An 18,493-nucleotide genomic window follows, 5' to 3' on the forward strand; every position below is an offset into this window, starting at 1 on the left:
GGAAAGAGAAAAGGGTGTGCAAATCCCCTACCCACCACAAATCCTGCAGTTAGCAGTGGATATACTGGTAATGAAGGATCAGACACATATATCACCTATCCTGAGCTGTTTCCTACTCCCACCAGTAACCATACCAGTTAGGCTCAACTAGCTATACATGGACATGATTCAAAGGACCAGCATGGTTGTTATTGTTCAGAAACACAAACACCCCAGTCAAGTAGAAGGCAAAGCCTACCTCCAGATATCCCATGGGGTCAGGTTAAGCATGAATGTCACTAGGATGCTTCACAGACATGGCTACAAAACAATGTGTGCTCTTGCCTTGAATGGGACTACCCTCCCCCCCCCCAAAAAAAAAATATTTATTACTTTTAAAAGGAAAAAAGACAGAAGAGAAAAAACAAAAGAGAAAAAAAGACAATACAATACAATAAATAAACAATACAAAACACAACCTAAACCCATTAAACTAAACCCATTAAACTAAACTAAACCAAACCCACTCCCTAACCCTAACCCTAACCCTAACCCTAACCCTAACCCTAAATAAAACAAAACAAAAACTATTTAAAAAAAATACATCCCCCCTTTTCGATACTCTTTCTTTCATTCCCTTGTTTCCTCGACCTCCTCTCACCTCCCTTTTTGTATTCCACTTCTACTAGTTATTTCAGCAAATCCTTTCCATCTTTCTCTATTCTCTATCATATTATAAACAACATATTTTTTAACCTTATTTTAACATTAAAACTAAAATACTTATATATGCTTAACTCCTTATAACATTTCTGCTAAATCCATAAAATATCAATCCACCATTTTTCTATCACTCATTAATTTTGCGATATTTCTATATATAAACTTTAAATTTTCCAATCTTCTTCCATCAACTCCTCTCCCTGGTTTCAGATTCTGCCAGTCCTTTCCGTCAATTCCATATAGTCCATCAACCTGGAGATCTTATGTCCGAGGATATTATCTCTTTTCCAGGTCCCTTATGCAAATCTTCTTCAGATTCTTTAATGCTAGAGAGCAAATCTCGAGAGAACTCCGTCCTAACAATACTTTATTCCTTCTGGACAGTTCAGCCAAATTTCCATAGTTGAAGCTAGGGTCTATACAGTGTTTCAGGAAAGTATTTCAAGATTCCTCCAAATCCAAAGGCCCCTAAAACTTCAATCTCCTCCAAATCCAAGTCCATGTCCCAAAAGTCAATTAATCCCTGGATAGAGGGATCTTTCCAACTTTCCTTCTTCAGTCCAAGCCGGGATCCAATCCTCAAAATCTGGCTTTTTCTAGATTCAATCATAAAAGGCCTCAATTTATAGTCCTCAATTTGCTTCTGTAAAACTAAGGATCCCGCTTGTGTTATTTTAGGTTCAAAAACAACAACTTTCTCCTTTTCCTCCACCATTTTTTCTGCCAAAGTAGGTTCCTGTGCCAGGTCCTGAATTATTTCTGTGTTGGTGCTCGCTTTTTGTCTCAAATTAGTCACTTTCTGTTCCAAATGATCAATTTTATAAGTCATGTCATCCGTCTTTTTATGAAGCTCTTCCAGCAAATAGTTTATCTTACATAATGCAGTCACAATAACTTCTCCCATCAACATTTTGAATGGTCCAAGGTCAATCTCTGGTTCTCAGAATCCTTATCTTGCAGCTGGAGACCTCCCAGTTACACACCTATAACAATTTCAAAGGCTCCCTCTAGAGGGAAACAGTCTCCACTTGTATCAGTACTTTCAAGCACAACTCAAGCAATAAACATAGTTTCGATTTTCAGTTACTTTTTCCTCCATTTTAAATGCAGAAGAGGACAATGGAAACAGTATCTTACTCTTATTTTAGCTAGCTGTCAAATCTGTTCTGTCAATGAACTTTCCCCAAACGTCATCTGGCAGCCCATTCCCAGGTTCGGAGCTGTGGTAATTTGATTTCCCCCTCACTCCTGCAGGCTTACTAAGTTCAAAATTTCCCCCCTCTTCACCTGCTTCCAAGGGGGGTTTTGTATTTTTAACCGATGGAGATTTAATCCTTTGTCAAAAGCTTTCAAAGACTTTAGCTTGTAATGTCTTTGCTTCAGTCTATTTACAAAAGCGGAAGGCGGACTTCCTGTTTATGACCTTCCCGCTTCGGCGCCAAATTAAGGTATTTAAAGATCCAATTTTCCGTTCTATTCACGGGTAGTTGTTTAAAATCCAATTGTCCACAGGAAAAAGTCAGCGCTCTCCAGCAACAGCAATGCTGCTTCACTTCGTGAAAGAAGCAGTCGATTCAAAGCACCGCGCCACTCACCCCACGTCGCTCTGGATCCCCAAAACAGGGTTTCCCTGTAAGTAGGGGAGGCGCAAAAGGTGCCAGCCGAATCCCAGGTTCACAAGCTTCTCCCGCTTGTGATTTCAATGGGTCTCCGCCTTCACCGTGGTGGTCAGACCCTGTTTTTCACGGAGTAAGTTCCTCCCGATCGGAGGAGCTCAGCCATTGCCGGAAGCGCCAACCTGGAAGTCCCTGAATGGGACTATCCTTTCCTCACAGTCACCCTGGCATAATATACACATGCACTGAAAGAGTGTATCACTCTTCATCCTCCTGAATGGCGAATGCGTATGAGTAAGCAATGAATAGCCTCTTCATTGCAGTTCTTTTTCAGTGTCTGGCAGTAGATGTTCCCAGGTCACCTCTTAGCTGTACAGCCACACGTGGAGCAAGTCATGTGAGTGCTGATGTCATGTGCTCGTGAGCATGAATAGATTTTTGCATCTCACATGGCAGTTGCATGTCACATAGCTTGCAAAAAGTCAGTCAAAAATCCACACTTGCAGCAGCCACACCCTTGGCTTAAAAGACATACAGTGTGGTAAAAAGGACAGCATGATCATATTCCAAAGTATCTGCTACACACTGGGGGTTTTCACAGTATTTTTGGTGTATAAATGTGTGCAGTGGGGCTTTCCCCCAATGTTTTGGTGCTGCAGCTTCCCATAGGTTTGGGGATAAGAGCTTTTCAAGATGACAACCTTACCTTCCTTCCTTCCTTCCTTCCTTTCTTTCTTTCTTTCTTTCTTTCTTTCTTTCTTTCTTTCTTTCTTGGCTAGCTCACCAAGACCTGCAATAACAACCATTTGTCACTTATTATATGACCCATAGATATTCTTCCTGTTTAATAAGTTCTCTGCTTATTTTGGCCTCCCCACTTCTCGCATGATGCTATCTTGGCTTTATTTTTTAAGCAACTGGCAGACCCAGAATGGAGAGTACAAAGATGGTGAAAGGCTCCTGAATTAAGTTTTGGCAGTTGGAGTCAGTGCCAGGGATGCCAGGAACCATGTCCTTGAGAGCCTAGTGTGGGTTTTGCTTCACTGTTACTGCAGGTTTGGTCCAGCATGCAACTGTGATAGAGTAACTGTCATAGCTCTGTTCCCAAGCCACTGACTGATTCCTCAAACTAACTCATCTGATAAGGAATGTGTTAAATGAAAATTTACAGAGTTTCACAAAGGCAGGCCTACTAGAACAGATGGTTCCATGAGGGAGGTCTCAATCCATTCCTTAGCAAACCTCAACTTGTGCATAAATGAAATACTGAGCAGGTCTCTCTCTCTCTCTCTCTCTTTGGCCATGATGGATAGCTGTATTTTGATAGATACTGGTTATCTTTAGAGTACAGTGGTACCTCTGGTTATGAACTTAATTCGTTCCGGAGGTCCGTTCTTAACCTGAAACAGTTCTCAACTTGAGGTACCACTTTAGCTAATGGGGCCTTCCGCTGTTGCTACTGCACAATTTCTGTTCTTATCCTGAGGTAAAGTTCTTAACCCGAGGTACTACTTCTGGGTTAGCAGAGTCTGTAACCCGAAGTGTTTGTAACCCGAGGTGTTTGTAACCTGAGTTACCACTGTACAACAGGTGTAAATTGAAAGTGACTCTTGGAATCAGGACAATCACAGCCAAATAGAATACATATCAAAAAGGCAAACCAAGATGACTTGTGCTTTATTCTAAAGAGATTTGAGAATCACATTTGCAGGATACATTTCAGCATATCTAGTGTGCATTCCCAGGTGTGACAGCCTCCCCAAAATTTCTTTTCAATTCCTTTTGACATCAGATGACTTCAGAGCAGGAGTACAGTTACATAATCTAATTATCTCAACATTAATTTATTACTGTCATTTATGTGGAATGTTAATTATTACTCAAATGGATAACCATGTGGCTGTCACAACTTTTAAGAACTAATTTCAATTTGAACTTGACATCAATATAAACATGACAATAGCATTTTGCCATTACATATTGCCATCATGTACTTTCCTTTTCTCATGGGAGCTGACAGAATATGATTCATAATGATAGCTTTAATATACATCCATGCATAACAATAAGGATTTATAATAATATTAACATACATAATGCCATCTGTATTGGATTTGTCAACATTAATAACCAAGATTTTTCCCTTTATGCGGCATACATTTTCATGTGTCTATAATTGTCTTCATTAATACACATTTATTATTACTATGAAGCTCATGTGCCAAACCCCCTTTATTATGCAAATGAGGCTGCAGCACACACTCAAAGGCAGTGGCTCTCAATACATCATTTTTATCTTTTAATAAGTCTTATAAAAGGCAAGTCGGTTAAAAACTCAGCCCTATTAATTAAATTTGGTTTTGCACTGCTGAACTAAAAATGATCCTGGTGTAAGGCTTCCACAGAGCCATTGGTTATATATCCCTCTGATTTATCTGTATAATATCTCTCGGCAAAAACCATACTGAAAGAATATCAGTCTCTGCCGGCAAGTAATGAAACGAAGGAAATGCACATCTAAAGATGGAACCCTCATCTGTCTGCCCCATCTATTTTGACATCCGGTCACAAGTCGGCATTTTGACGTGGTTGAAAAGGCACTTGCAGATGATGTGCATGAGTTAGAGGGCATGTGACAGATTTCACTCTTTACTGAGAATTTCCACAAACTTAGCTTAACAGGTTTTCTATTTTAAAAAATCCAGCTTCTTTTATTTATTTACAGTGCAGTCGTTTAAAACAAGAGCAAAGAGAACAATGTCACTGACATCTGTGAAAAAGCTCCAGAGCAATAAAGGTGTCGACTTGTGATGATGAGATCTAAACCAATGGCAACGTCGCTCCACAGGGAGGTCTTCATTGGCTCTACATCTTCCATTGACCTGAATCATCAAAGACCTTATCCTTTTTACATCAGAGTTCAGGCTTCCAGACTGTGCTCCTTTTAAACAAACAAGAAAGCAAAATCAGCTGAACAAATTAGGAAAACAATCCTGTCAAGCTGAAAACACAAATGCCAGAAGACTACTGCAGGCCTTGTGCAATTGCGAAGACAAATACGATTATCCCTGCACTTTACACTCTAGGCTATTGCAAACAGGGCTGCTTCTCATGCTTCCTTTCTTCAGGACATGGGTCACCAATGTGGTGTCCATTAGATGTTGTGGACTATGACTCCCATTGACCCTAGCCAACATGGCCAATGGCCTGCAATGATGGCACCTGTAGTCCAAACCACTTGGACGGCACCATGATAGCTATTCATTCCCTAGAAAAGGTGATTTCTACACTGAATTAGTCCATTGTCTGAATGCAAATAGTTTGCCAATAGCAGGGGGAGAAACAAGGGTCACACTAGAGATTGCATCACTTAAAGAAGCATTACTTTGAAATAAGGAACCTGGAGCAAAAATCCTACTCCTCTCCCTTTCTTGGCAAACGGTTTGCCAAAAGACGAGCAAAATTGGAGGTTGTGCTCCAGGCTGCCTCTTTTTAAAATGGTAGCTGCCAGTTTAAATGTGGTGGACATTTTTCTCCATGATTGTGCCTGTCCTGACACATCACTGAAATGAAGGCTCTTTGCAGAGGGCAATACTTTTGTGAAACAGGACCCCATCCCTCTTGTTTTGACTCAGGGCTAGTTACTTATTAGTCAGGAAATACAGCCTAGAGGTTTGGGAGGCAGCTCCTTAAAAACATCAACTCAACATTGAAAGCACCTACCTAAGAGAGGGTAGTGATGCTATTTGCATTTTGAATTGCTTTCTTTAAAGTGGAAGTTGTCACTAGGGGTGTGCATCAAATTTGTACCAATCTCAAACTGAAGAGGGCTTGTCTGAACTCATAAGAACATCCAAAGAGTGCTACTGGATTGGTCCAATGACTTAACTAGTCCAGCATCCTGTTCTCACAGTGACCAACCAGATGCCTGTGGCAAACCCACCAGCAGTACCTGAGCACAAGAGCGCTCTGTCGTCCTGTAGCTTTGAGTGACTGGCATTTAGAAGTGATGTTGCCTCTGACTGAGGAGGCAGAGCATAGCCACTGTGGCTAGTAGCCACTGGTAGCCCTCTGCTCCATAATCTCAGGTGAAATCTCTCTGAAGTGCCCTGATTTGAAGTGGATACATCTGAAGTGGTTGGGGAAGGCAACCTGTCTGCAAAAAATAAAAGATTAATTCCCAAGCTTGGCATACAAGGAAAATGTCTGGGTGGGTAAAAGCTCTTTTGCGACTGGTAGGACTGTCTTTGACACACCTCCTCAGTTACACTTCCAAGAAACAATGGTTTAGACTTGGGTCTCATCCCAAGGTAAAGGGGCATGGTCTAAACCACCGAGCCTCTTGGGCTTGCCAATCGTAAGGTTGGCAGTTTGAATCCGTGCAATAGGGTGAGCTCCCGTTGCTTTGTCCCAGCTCCTGCCAACCTAGCAGTTCCAAAGCAGTTCCAATGCGAGTAAATAGGTAAGGCTGTGGCAGGACAGTAAACAGTGTTTCCATGTGCTCTGGCACTCATGACGCTGTTTCATGCATCAGAAGTGGTTTAGTCATGCTGGCCACATGACCCCGAAAAGCTGTCTGCGGACAAACGCCAGCTCCCTCAGCCTTAAAGTGGAGATAAGTGCCGCTTTAGTGCCGGTCAAATTTAACCACCAAGGGGTCCTTTACCTTTACCTTTTACCTCATCCCAACATCTCCCACAGTGACACCCAAAGACACCCAATTTGCTTACAGAATACATTTACCTTTCTGCATCCTTCCCCAGCACAGTCCTCTACACACCAGAGTTTTTGCCTGCATAGTTTCCTGTTGCATTTAAAGTGCTTGTTTGATTTTCCCTCTGAAATCCCTTCCTTGCTCCGTGCAAGCTAATGCTCCACTTATTTTCTCATTTGAGCAACACTTCCGCTTTTTAAAAAAGGAAATCTTCTCACCTTTTATGGTTTCCTTGACACTGCTATTTAAACACACTGGCATTTTCTAAGGCTTCCTCATCCGCTTACTGACCTGTAGCATACATTTTATCTGAACCTCTATTATAGAGGTTTTTAAATAACTTCCACGCTTCCTGAAGAGATTTGGCCTCCTTCAACTTCCTTAAGTCCGCACAGAGAGTATAATGTGTTATACGAACTCAGTCAGCTTTGAAAAAATATACAAACAGGAAAATAAAGTTGATAACCAGCACTAAAAATGGTTAAACCATCTACCCCACCATTGCCAATGTAATAACTAACATTTCAAGTAACGTTTAACTCAGAGGTAGCTAACCCACAGCCTGCAGGCTGGATTTGCCCCTCCCAAATGATGGTTCATGGCTTTCCGGGTTCCCACCCTTGGACACCGGCTCAGGTAATCCTCAAAGTTTTCTTAATGAAATCAGCACATTATTTCTGCATCAGCGCAGACTACAGGTTAAATGTTTAAAAGGTACCATGACAAAGTCTAGGATATATGGCTAGTCATAAGAAAAGACATTTTTCCAACATCTGACATGCCTCTCCTGCTCTGTTTTTACAGAAATGGGGCTTGTGATTCCCAACAACCAGTATAAGAGGCTTAATGCCTCTGGCAGTGGATGCTTGCAGCAAAGGAAGTGTGGAATTCTGTTAACACAGGCTGGAGAATGACCAATGTATAAAGTGTAAACCTGGCCACATTCCCAGCTCTATTAAGTTTCAAGTACACATGGAAGTACATTTAAAGCGCCATTACCAAAGCAGATTCTTAGGTGATTTGGCTCCGTTAACAACAGATTTCATATTACGCATATGTTCAGAAGGTGTGATGGGGAGAATAGCAGGGGTGCTATCTCAGAATGAAGAAGAGGAGCCACATATTTGGGTGATTAAAACAAGAAGGGATTGAGAGGAACTACAAAAGAATTTGCAAGCTGTGTGTATGGGTATTACAATGGTAAATGCAATGCAATGTAAGCTAGTGTAAAGTGATGTGCATTGGGACAGAAAATCACACGCACGCATGCATGCGTGCACACACACATGCATATGCTCATGGGGTGTGAACTAAAAATGATTGACTAGGAATGAAATATTGGGGTTGTAATGAACAGCTTGTAAAGATGTCGACTGAGTGTACTGCAGCTGTGAAGAAGGCAAATGCCATCCTAGGGATCATTAGGAATGGAACTGAAAATAAAAGTGCCAATATCATAATGCAAATCTGTGGTGTGAGCACACTTGGAATACTGTGAAAAGTTCTGGTCACCTTAAATAAATAAAAAAAAGCTACTGCAGAAAAGGTTCACAAAAGAGCATCCAAAATGATCAAGGGGGTGGAGAAACTCTAGAAAGACGAAAGGTTACAACATTAGGGCCTTTTTAGTTTAGAAGAGAAAGCATGCAAGAAAAAAAGGAAGTACTTCTTCACTAAGTGAAGCTACAGAATTAATTGCAACAAGATGGACCATTTGCCAGTGTAGATGGTGAGTTAGACAAGTTCATGGAGGATATTAGTGACTACTAGTCCTCATAATGGCTTTATATTACTTCTAGGATGAGTGGCGGTATGCCTCTGAATAGCAGTCCCAGGGGAGCATAAGTAGACAGGACACAGTTGCAATCACGTCCAGAAACATCTGTTTGGCCACTGTGTGAACAGGATACTGGACTAAATGGCCCTTTGGTCTGATGCAGGAGGGCTCTTCCTATGTTCTTAAGTGCTGTCTCCCCCCCCCCCCCCCCCGATAACACATGGTGGGATCTATTAGGGGATGTGGATGGACTGTACCACCAGGGATGAACAAACGCTAACTGACACCTGGGGAGGGGCAAACCGCCGGCTGTGCATGCGTTGCGCCGCTACATGGATGCATGTGTGGTGCATGTGTGGTGTCGCTATGTACAGCGCATGCGTGCGACACCACACATGCATTGCACATAGCGGTTTGCTGCCGCCCGAGCATTGTACGGGCGGTTGTGGGATCCTCTGCTCGCAGCTGCAGCGGCAGCAGAGGGATCCTCCACTTGTGGCTGTAGCGGTGATGGAGGGATCTCACCGCAGTCCGTACGGTGCTTGGCTGGCACCGGCGGCAAACCGCTATGTACAGTGCATGTGCATGCTTTGTGCTTAGCGGTATGCCACTGGCGCCGTTCAAATGCCGTACAGACAGTGGCAGGATCCTCTGCTCGCAGCTGCAGCCACGAACTGAGGATCCTCCACATGCAGCTGTGGCAGCGTGATGGCTGCTCACACCACTGAGCCTTGAGGCGGTGGGGCAAGCACCCCGCAGGGTGCCTTCTTGTCACCCCTCCAGACATGGCACCCAGGGTGTACTGCCCCCCCCCGCTCCCCCTTGTGATTCCACAGTGTACCACACAGCCCATAAAAGGTCAGGGCTGCACTAAGACAGGCAGAGAATGAGTCAGGGGCAGAAAGAGTAGTGCCACCGGTTATGCAGATAAAATATAAAGAATCACTAGCTGAAGTGTCCCTGGGTACCTCCTAGGCAGGGGTCAGCAAACTTTTTCAGCAGGGGGCTGGTCCTCTGTCCCTCAGACCTTGTGGGGGGCCGGACTATATTTTTTTGGGGGGGGGGGGAATGAACGAATTCCTATGCCCCGCAAATAACCCATAGATGCATTTTTAAATAAAAGGACACATTCTACTCATATAAAAACATGCTGATTCCCAGACCATCCGTGGGCCGGATTTAGAAGGCGATTGGACCGACTCCGGCTCCCGGGCCTTAGTTTGCCTACCCATGTTCCTGGGTTATCTTACCTGATAGGTGTTATCAGCATTGTCAGTGGCTGACATTGAGGGTTAGGGTATGTACACATGTTGGTAGAGAATAGATGTTGTATGTCCCCTACAAAGAGAAAAACTCATCTGTGTTGAAAGCTCTCTTTTTGTGTTGTTGACTGCATCAGGTTACAAGGCTGGAGTAGTTTCCCTAGCTTTAATGGGAAGCTATTCAAAGCAATCAAGATTCTTAACTTGGGGTGGGAGGAGAAATACGGTTTCATTTTCTTAATCATTTGGAGTTAGATTCGTAAGTTCTAACTTGCAGAAGAGCTCAAAATGTTTCCATTAATACCACAAAGCCAAAATGTTAAATGTATGATTTATGTGAGGTAATTATGAATGACTAGAGGGGGAATTCTACACATGAGACAGCTTTACCTCAAAGAGGTGTTTCTGCCTTCAGATCAACCATTTTACTATGAGCGGGACCTCTGTAATTGAGCCTGAATATTATTGTAGACTTCAGTAACATTTCAAGGACCTTATTTCGAAGTGAACAGTGTGCAGATTGCAGCTCAAATGCTGTGCAAGATGGGAGTTAACCTGGGAGAAGCCACTTGAATTGCTAATGGTCTGTTTTTAGAATAAAATATATGGAACTATATTTAAAGAACTTGTGGAGCAACTACTGCCAAGAAACAGGCTCCATCTATGGTTGTGGATAGTGAGCGAAATAGCATAGAAAAAATGTTTGCAGTTAATGTATCTGAACATTTAAAAGATTAAACCAAAGTTAAGATGCATGCAACCTGTTTTTGTTTTCGTTCTGCCGTGTGTTTGAAAATGGGTCAAATCCTGCCAGTTTGGGTCTCTCATGTCTCTAATTACATGGGGAGCCTATTGGAAGAAAGCTTCAAAACATACATGTTTCGATCATGTCATATTCAGAGAATCAAAAACAATATCACAAAATGTGCAGATTTATGGTGCTAATGTGAAGCCTATAAACTGAAGGGTTCTTTAGTTTGAGAAATCCAGATGCTCTGATTGCCTTGTCTGCAAGTAGTATAGTTAGCAAAGGGAAGGTTTGGAGAACTTAATGAATGTCTAGAAATTGGAAAATCCTTTTGTCCTGAAAGCATTTGTAAATAACCACAGAGCATATGTCTCCACTTTATAACATGCTGAATGTAGTCACCAACATAATCTGGAATCATGAGAGCTGTAAGGCTACCAGGGATATTCAACCAAGGAGCTCCCATTTTATCTTCATAGAATCCCTCTGAGGTAGGTTAAGTGACTTGCCAAAGCCCACTCAGATTCATGGCATAAGGTGAAAATATATATTTTTTTCTCCTTCTCTCCTTACACTAGAACTTGTGGACTTCCAATGAAAATTCAGAACAGACATGAAAGGTACTTATTTGCAAAGTGCAGAATTAAACTATGAAATTCGCTCCTCAAAATGTAGGGATGGCCACTGACTTGGATGGCTTTGAAAGAAAAATGGACAAATTTGTGGAGGATAAGCCTGCTAACCCTGATGGTTATGCTCTTATCTCCAGAGGTTGCATGCTTCTCAGTAACAGTTGCTGAAAACCACAGGGAGAGCACCTGCTTACATGCTTCTCATAAGCATCTGGTTGGCCACTAGGAGAACCAGGACACTGGACTAGATGCATCTTCAACCTGGGCTCTTCTTATGTTCTTATGGTGGGCAAGGATTTCAACCCAGGTCTTTCAGGTCCAAGTAGGATAGCCATGTGCCACGTAGGATGGTCAAGGGATGTCAGAGGACAGTCATCTGTTTGAAGGTGTCATTTATGTGAAAGGCTCTCCATCCATGTGTGGTTTAAAGATAAAGCGCCGTAAGAATGGAGACCAGGGTCTCCTTTAAAATTGTCCATCCACAGTTAGCATCTGAACAGCAGGCAGAGCAGACATAGGTCACCCGTTCATAGTCTTCCCCACTATGGTGAGATTTATTGTAAAGGTAATGGTAAAGGTACCCCTGACCATTAGGTCCAGTGGCAGACGACTCTGGGGTTGCGGCGCTCATCTCGCTTTACTGGCCGAGGGAGCCAGCGTACAGCTTCCGGGTCATGTGGCCAGCATGACTAAGCTGCTTCTGGCGAACCTGAGCAGCAAATGGAAACGCCATTTACCTTCCTGCTGGAACGGTACCTATTTATCTACTTGTACTTCGTGCTTTTGAACTGCTAGGTTGGCAAGAGCAGGGACCGAACAATGGGAACTTACCCCGTCGCAGGGATTAGAATCGCCGACCTTCTGGGAGCCTTTTTAAAGGCTGCGGAGCGGGTGACAGGGGGTGGTGGTGGTGCTGTGAGTCTTCCGCTTCCCCTGCCGAGTGAAGCCGCATGCCATTTGGCGGAGAGCGCCGACTTCTTCCATTGAAAATCTGGACTTAAAAGAATAACCCGTGAGTAACTGGAACTTGGATTAAAAAGGGGAATAAATTTTTTCTTAAATTCGGAGCGAGCGGGGGAGGTATAAAAAGGAAGTCAGCCTCCCCCCTGTTGTAGAGGAGCTTAAGCAAAGGACCTGACAACTAAGATCGAGTGCAACCTTTTTTTTTGATAAAGTTATTAATTTCGCGATGGAAAATTATAAGCTGGGCTGGAGGAGAAAAGTGGAATGTGAATTAAAATACAACACCCCCCCCCCGGAAACCCCGGGAGCGATCCGTGAGAGCGCCTGGAGAGGAGAAATAGAGGTTTTGACAGCTGTCAAAGGAGCTGCCAAAACTGAAGAACAAAAAGAGAACTTTGTTACGAGGACTTTGCTGGTTACATTTGTTATAAATTGGATATAAACTGTTTAAAACAAGGAATAATAAGTTACTTTGACTGGTGGGTGTGATCGGGAATGAAACTGAGTTACTATAATCCCTCTAGAGGAGCTGTGGGTTATTACAAGTATTGCTGGCATGGAATTTGAATCGGACTTTTTATCTCCTGGGAAACTGCAGAAATGGAGCACTATTTTGTCTACAGAGGTCTACACACTAAAGGAGACAATAGATTTATCTATTGAAGAATGGAAGGGACTTGACGTAATGTTTTGTTCCTGAATAACAAAGCCTCTGTAGAGGAATTACAAGCTTTTTGGAATTAGAACATTTGTGCAGGAGAGCAGGGGAAAAAAAAAAAAAAAGAGGAGAAGAGAGAACAACAAGAACAACAAGAATAACAAGAACTGGACAAAGTTGGAAGATAGACCCCTTCCAAGATTGGACATTCGAAATTAAAGATGATTAAAAGACGGTAAAGACTATTAAAAAGACGGCAAAGCGGACTGGTGAAGGATTATGGCTTAGATGTGGGAGCTCCAGGAGACAGTCGATATTGACGGACATTGGGAACGCAACCGGGAAAGGGGGGAGGGAAATTTGGAATCCAAAGGGTGTTAAATTATATTTTTTATGTTAATCTCTATTTTATATTAAAGAGGGGAACTCGTGGAAGGGAACAGGTCGATTTTAGGGGATGGGAAAATATTTTTTAAATTGGGTTAATGATAATAATTTTAAAATTTGGGGTAAGAATTTGTTGAATCTATTTGAAAGAATTGGAATATAAGAGGGGGTGGGGAGGGGGAAGTCCTGGAAAGATGATATTGAAAATAAGGCCTTAAATTTGGATGCTTTTCTTTTTTTGTTATATTTGAAAATCTTTAATAAATATTATTAAAAAAAAATAAAAATAGAATCGCCGACCTTCTGATCGGCAAGCCCTAGGCTCTGTGGTTTAACCCACAGCACCATCCACATCCCTGTAAAGGGAGCCCTGACTGTTAGGTCCAGTCGCAAATGACTCTGGGGTTGCAGTGCTCGCCTGTTCATAGTCTTCCCCACTATGGTGAGATTTATTGTACAGTATTACTATTTAAATAAATCTCACAATTCTTTCTTAATTTGCATCTATATATATAAATTAGCACATGCAAATCTGTGTCCTCTTTTGTTCTTTTAAAAAAAAATAGTGATGTGTAACTGGCCACCCTAGGTTCCAGTTGAATATTTTGTGCAGTATGTCACACTGCCTTTTTAACTGTCCTGATCTCTCCCTTGTTATCTGATTTTCAACGCAGAAGCCACTGCCTGTTATTACATATTTCACAGAGACATAATTTCAAGCCACACTTGATAAGAATCACTCCTTACAAGGCTTCCCTGAACTCTTGGGCATAGGTTTTATCGCCCCTGACTTATGCAATTGCAGTTTAAATTATAGCCTTAAACTGAAAGGGCAAAATATTAATAAATATAATTCTGCTGCTGAATAAAAAAGTGTTGAAGCACCAATTTATACACAGAAAAGGGAGGGATTTGACAATAGTGAATAAATAACTGCGATGACATTTAATTCTTAAATCACACCATTGTGAATAACACGATTGAAGGAGTATCCTGATCTGAATGGGAAAGGGGCCTCTGCTGCTCATTCTCAGATTTTCTTTGCATTCGACATATTTCTAAATGGCAGCTCTTATATGCTACAGAGCTAACAGAGAGCTGGGATTTGGTTTACAGCTATCAAAATAAAATTTCAAAGGTCTCCATATCCAATCTCCTCTGCAACGATTCCCATACCGCAAATAAAACCACAGCCTTGGCTTTTGTCAGACTAAAATATATGAAGAAGCTTCTTTCTCACTGGGTAGTAATGGGCTAGCCACTTTCTCTCAGCAAAACCTACTCTAGAGGGTTGTTGTGAGAATTAAATACATGTGTGTATGCACTTTTTGGAGGAAAGGTGTGATAGCATAAATATCTACAACACAGATGTTTCCAAGCATTATTTTCAAAAACCACCTGGAAGGATGCTGATGAAAGATGTCCTGAGAAGTAACTTCCATGAGAGTGCCTAGCTTTCTTTGGGGGAAATCAATGTGCTTGGAATGTATGGTCTACATGCAGCCCTAGACTAATAATGTTGATAAGAATTTGGATTTTTCCTGTTACAAACCAGTAATATTTTACTAATATTTTTTTGATAAATGGGCAGACTGTTAGAAGGACAGAACCATACATCTTCAAAGTTCTCTTTTCTAGGAGGAGTTGACCTGAAATCCAAACCATTAGGAACATAGGAGGTTGTCTTGTGATGAGTCAGACAATTGATCCACTTGGCTCAGTATTGTCTACACTGACTGGAAGTAGCTCTTCAGGGTTTCAGAAAGAGGTTATTTCCAGCCCTATCAGGATATACCACAGATTGGACCTTCAGGTCAGTAATAGACATTAGGATTACCACAATCAAGGACAAAGGCCTACGTAGAACCATGTCAGGATTCATTATCGAGGGTAGACAGCCAGTATTTCTGGCAAGGTAGATAACACCCTGGGACGCGGGTGGCACTGTGGGTTAAACCACAGAGCCTCGGACTTGCTGATCAGGTCGGCAGTTCAAATCCCCACGACAGTCCCTGCTCCTGCCAACCTAGCAGTTCAAAAGCACGTCGAAGTGCAAGTAGATAAATAGGTACCGCTCCAGCGGGAAGGTAAACAGCGTTTCCGTGCACTGTTCTGGTTCACCAGAAGCGGCTTAGTCATGCAGGCCACATGACCCAGAAACTGTATGCCGGCTCCCTTGGCCAATAAAGCGAGATGAGCGCTGCAACCCCAGAGTCGGCCACGACTGGACCTAATGGTCAGGGGTCCCTTTACCTTTACTTAGATAACACCCTGGGAACATCTTTGGCCAACTAAACCAGGTGAGAGTAGCCAATGGGTCTCAAACCCTCAGTGAGTTAGAGGCTTCCTCTGTGTGAGAAAACAGGCTCTGGAGGATTGAGTGGACGAGGCCAATAGTGGGTCCAACAGTCAAGAAGGGACCTTATACACCTCCTTCTGGCAACTCCTGCAACTGAGCTGGTGCCAAATGTATTGCTCTGCTTTCATTTAGCACATATCAGCCAGGCTGAGAGGGGAGAGGGGTCTTGTTGTCTGAGCAGCCCAGGACCTCCACACACACTGACCAGGCTTGGTCACCAGGGAGGTCACTTTGGTGCTGCTAATGCAGTTGTTTGACTACACCACTGGAGGCACACTTAATTGTCTCTTAACAGATGCCAACAAAGCCACAAATCCAAGGAGTGAACTTGGCAACAACAACAACAACAAAACTCCTGAAGGGATAAGCATCAGGCCTGTCATTTCTGACTACAACCTCATGCATTCAAGTTCCCAACTGTCTAAGGATCACTCCAATGTGCAAACTGTATCTTCCATTCTCACAGATTACAGGTAGTGCATTCAGAACATTGTGTAGCTTTCCCTAACATGTTGTTCTCCAGGTGTTCTGAACTCCAGCATCTATCAGTCCCATCCAGTATGGCCAATGTCAGGTATGGTGGGATTTGTACTCCAAAACATCTGGTGGGCACTGGAAGGCTGAGGTAGGCTGGCCTGGTGCATGCACAGGGTCCCTGCACAGATTGACAGACTACCAAACAGATGCAGTTGGAGGGGAAGAGCCAGCATGTATGATCCTTTCCCATTTCCCCATACGTTCATATGCAAAAATCTTGAATGTCTACAGAGGGCTGCAAAGCAAACGGTTGAGTCAAATACACAGGAAACAGGTAGAATCTAGGTAACAACCAATAGTATGTTCTCTGTAGCAGTGGTTCCCAAACTTATCTTCCCATGGAAGAAAATTGCTGTATGAGTATTAATTGTACTTTTACACATGCACCGTGGACCATCTAAATAAAGCTTGTGGGAATTTGGGAACTTCTCTATATGTGTTTCTTAGACCAGAGAGAGATGATAATATAGGTCACCTGGCTACCTCAGCATATTCAATTTACATTTTGCTGATGAAACTTCTGACCAGCATGGGCCAGAATTTCTTCCATTGCTTACTTCAGTCTCCAGAACAATATCCTGTTTTTGACCCAAAATACATATGGAGAGACAGACAGACAGACAGGCAGACAGAAGGAAAGACATATAATGTATGAATGAATCCTGTTTTTAGGAACCAAAGTTTGAGAAATTATCAAATATCTAAACTAAAAGGCTTCTGGCAGTTAATTGAATTCAAATTTCAAATTTATGAGAATTTTTTTTCTTCCATAAAGATCTGAGAGCATCATGCAATTTACATTCCCAAAGAGGTACTTCAAAAGGACTTCATCATCCTTCATTGGGGGGAAAGTATTTTAAGTTAGCATTACTTTTTTTGTTCAAGTAGCAGGAGCTTTTAGTTATTTTCTTTAAAAGGTGTTGGAAGATGTGCAAAGAAAGGAAAGGAAGAATGTGCATGTGTAGAATATATAAATGAATGCCATGCTACTCCTATGTTCAGGCAGAAAGGAATCTGGCCATTGTGGTGGGGTAGGAAATGGGAAGCGATATAAGAAGGCATCTTTCTCCATTCTGCCCTGGGTTTCCAGTATGCAGCACTGTTCCCATTCCACTGCAGTTCATCTTCTGTCAAAAACCATGCCATTCATTTTACAACTGCAGAGAAATTATGTAACTTATGGAATTTACTTAACTAATTACATAAAATACATTGCCGTTACAATATTCCACCTCATTCATTTCAGCGCAAAGAAAGCACAATGCAACAGGTGGAAAAACAACAACAGTGAACACTGATTGTATTTGCTGGATTGATTTCATTTCTGGACATGGGATGAATAAGTGGAAATTGGAAATTTCCACTGCACTTTTTTGTTTTGTTGGAATTCTCCAACATCCCTAGGTGGGGCACAGTGCATGCATCAACTGGTTTATTCTCTTTGATGGTTCTATCTGACAAATTCTGCATAATTTATTGTGGGTGATGAATTGCCAGCGATTTTTCAGTGGCAGGATTTCTTAAGAGACTTGGGGGGGGGGTATCCTTGGTGGCAGCAACCATGGTAAGTCTTTATTTTCATTTTTTTAAAACAATATTTTTTACTTCTGCCTCTAGTGATGGCTCTTCTGGGCAGCTGCCAGCTGTGACCTGTCATTTTTCTGAGACTGTCCCAGACATAGTGTCATTCCAGGCCATTCTGGGATGGAATTGATCTCCCTGTCCAATAGAAATGCACTGAAGAAGCCTAACTGGATACCCATAATGCCATTTGTAACACATTAAACCAGTCCAAAAATGGCTTATTTTTCAAATTAAGAGATGCATAGTTGGAGCAGACATATATTACAAAGGACAATTTGTGTTTTTTTTCCAAATCCCATTCAGTTATATTTCCAAGGGAGAAGGTCTTTATCTGATAGCCAGTATGGTGCATTTCTTAATTTAAATGTATCATTTTTGAGATGATTCATTTATTTCAACTGTGGTCTTGCCCATGTTATCCCAAGTGCTCAGCCGAGGGTTAGTGTAAATATTTGTGATCTTCCACTCCTAGTGCGAAAAAAGTATTTTATGTTGTTGATAAGTAGTGTCATGAAGCAGCAAGATTGTGAATGTTTTATCATCAGATTCTCTCT

This window comes from Podarcis cretensis, assembly GCF_951804945.1.
Source record: "Podarcis cretensis genome assembly, chromosome: 7".
NCBI lineage: Eukaryota > Metazoa > Chordata > Lepidosauria > Squamata > Lacertidae > Podarcis > Podarcis cretensis.